Genomic DNA, 2970 nt, shown 5'->3' with positions numbered 1-2970 from the left:
GTGGAGAGTCTGTGCTGTTCTTCTCTTCTTTTTTATTTATTTGTTTTTATTTTTTTACCCACACACACCCAAGACAATAATGTGCATGTCTGTGTCTTCATACCTTGATTAATGATCATATCATTGATTTCGGTCGTCACATTTGATTACATTAATGGATCTAGCAGGATTACCCTCTTGACAAATAGGAATAATCTACAAGTGATGATACACACTCTAAAATGAAAACATATCCGTTGTCAGGACATTGTTCAAAACAAAATGAAAAGAAAGCAGGGAGAAAGGAAGAAAAAAAAGTGAGCGGTAAGGAGGGGGAAATGAGTTCTTACAGTAAAGGAACGTGAGTTAGAGCATGAGCTCCCGCTCTGTACCTCCCCTTCCTGCTTGTGTTCTCTCTCTCTCTCTCTCTCTCTCTCTCTCTCTCTCTCTTTCTTTCACACACACACACACACACACACACACACACACACATACACATTTAAGTGCTCTCAAACACATACACTTCTTTTATTCTCTCTCCCTCTTTCTCTCTCGCTTCTTTTTCTTGCTCGCTTGTACAAATACAAATTATGTATACTTTAATCAGCCTCTCTTTCTCACAGGCACACAAACACAATATGCAAGCAGTAAAGAGTCAACTCAATTAAAAAGCCTCTTTCCTGGAAACCAGGCTCTGATGGCACAGGAGGTATGTAGGGAATGGGAACCATGTGTTAGTTGGGGAAGGGTTGGTGTGTGTGTGTGTGTGTGTGTGTGTGTGTGTGTGTATGCTCGCAAGTGTGCATTGGGGGTTGGGAGAAATTGAGAGACAGGTTACAATTAAGGAACACCGTGAATGGCATGTAGATGAAGTAGGCAGGGAGTTTAAATGATGAGAAATAGGAGGAGGTAAATCATCCTCACAGTGTATGAGTAACGTGGACTCACTGTCACAGCTCTCTGCTACACGATCACATATAAAGTTGTTGTTCGAGCTATGTTCCTTGTTCCTTATATACTGTATATGTTCCTCCATAACGTGTCGTTTTCCCCGCCACACTCACATAATAGCCCCAAGACATTAATTGTTTGGCCACAGAGTCGCTATTGTAAATCTTTCCCATAAACCATCTTTCATCCCGGCCAGCAAATAGTGACCTCCCACAGTACCAGCCCAGTCAACAGCCCTCACACTAGGATATCACAGGCCCCTGGGATTAAAGTGTTAAACAAGCCTGTTTTGGGCACATTAGGTAATTTATGTGTGTATTGGTTGTGTGTAGGTGTGTGAGTGTCTCAGTGCATGTTTTGTCTGGACGGTGCCACTGAGTTCACCACTACTTTCATAGCAGTTTCCTGATGCTGATGTCATTGAGTCTTCAGAAATGATGGTGAAGCTGACTTGCTTTGCACAGTCGTATTAGCCACATTTGCATAAAGAGGTGGAGAGTAGACTAACATGGCTGAATTTGCTGAATACTGCCTGAACACACTTTGTAATATTTTATGAGGTTCTTCTCACCTTAAGGCCACTGTCAGTCTGCTCAGAAGAGAAACTCTAGTATCTGTCACACCCAAGAAGAAACAAATTATATGGACCACCGATATCCAACCAGTCGGGACAAGGGGCATCTCTAGCTACCAATTAAATAAACTCAGTGAAAAAAGAAACGTCCTCTCACATTCAACTGTTTTTATTTCCAGCAAATTTCTTAACATGTGTAAATATTTGAATTAACATAAAAAGAGTCAACAACTCAGACATAAACTAAACAAGTTTCACAGGCATTTGACCAACAGAAATGCAATAATGATCAATATCAAAAGTAACAGTCAGTATCTGGTGAGACCAACAGCTGCTTTAAATATGACAGTGCATCTCATCATCATGGACTGCATTAGATTGGTCAGTTCTTGCTGTGAGATGTTACTCTGCTCTTCAACCAAGGCATTTACAAATACTCAATCACGTCTGGGGGGGACACATGGTTACATGTAATTTTCCACTGCAAGGACGATCAGCTGTCCTTCCTATCTCCCTGTAGCACTGTCCTAGGTGTCTTACATTACAGATATTGCAGTTTATTGCTCTGGCCACAACTGCAGTCCTCATAACTCCCTGCAGCAGGCCTATGGCATGTTCACGCAGGTGAGCAGGAACCCTAGGCATCTTTCTTCTGGTGTTTTTCAGAGTCAGTAGAAAGGTCTCTTTAGTGTCCTAAGTTATTGTAACTGTGATCTACCGCCTACTGCCTGTAAACTGTTAGTGTTTTGAGGACTGTTCCACAGGTGCATGTGCAATAATTTCTTATGGTTCATTGAACAAGCATGAAAAACATTGTATAAACCCTTTCCAATAAAGATCTGTAAAACCTATTTGGATTTTACAAAATGATCTTTAAAAAACAGTCTCCTGAAAAAGGGAAATTTCATTTTTTTTGATGAGTTTATTTCTTTCAGTTCAGAAAGCTTCCTCTCTTGCATTAGCATTCAGATGTTCTAGCCATTGGTCTACCTGGTTGGGTATACCCAGCTAGCCCTAACCATTATACTGTATAAATACACATGTTGGCAAAAAGCATGTTTTTCCACAGACTTGCGTTTTCTGCTGAGGCTAATTTTTTCAAGCAACATTTTGGTCTCTCTGACTTTTATTGTAGTTATTCTTTTTTAAATAATAATTGATTTGGGTGGCACTGAAACAGTTTTTTCTGAGCTTCATCATAATTCAAGAACAAGCTTACTCTAGCACCTTTAATTTACTTAATCGTTTCTAACATTGTGAGTCATATGCCATGAGCAATTTAGCTTATTGGCTCAAATTATGTTCCTAGGAAGTAGGCTCTAATAAACCAAAGATGGCACATCCCAGAACCTATATTTACTTGTGAATAATGCACCAGTGAGCAACCATACTGAAATGAATAAGGGCAAATGCTAACAACTCTCTGTGGTTCCTATAATACCTTCATGGTTCTAGCTTAGACATGT

This window comes from Ictalurus furcatus, chromosome 13 (genome assembly GCF_023375685.1).
Source record: "Ictalurus furcatus strain D&B chromosome 13, Billie_1.0, whole genome shotgun sequence".
NCBI classification, from domain to species: domain Eukaryota; kingdom Metazoa; phylum Chordata; class Actinopteri; order Siluriformes; family Ictaluridae; genus Ictalurus; species Ictalurus furcatus.
The sequence above is the reverse complement of the archived record's forward strand: the minus strand, read 5'-3'. Positions refer to the sequence as shown.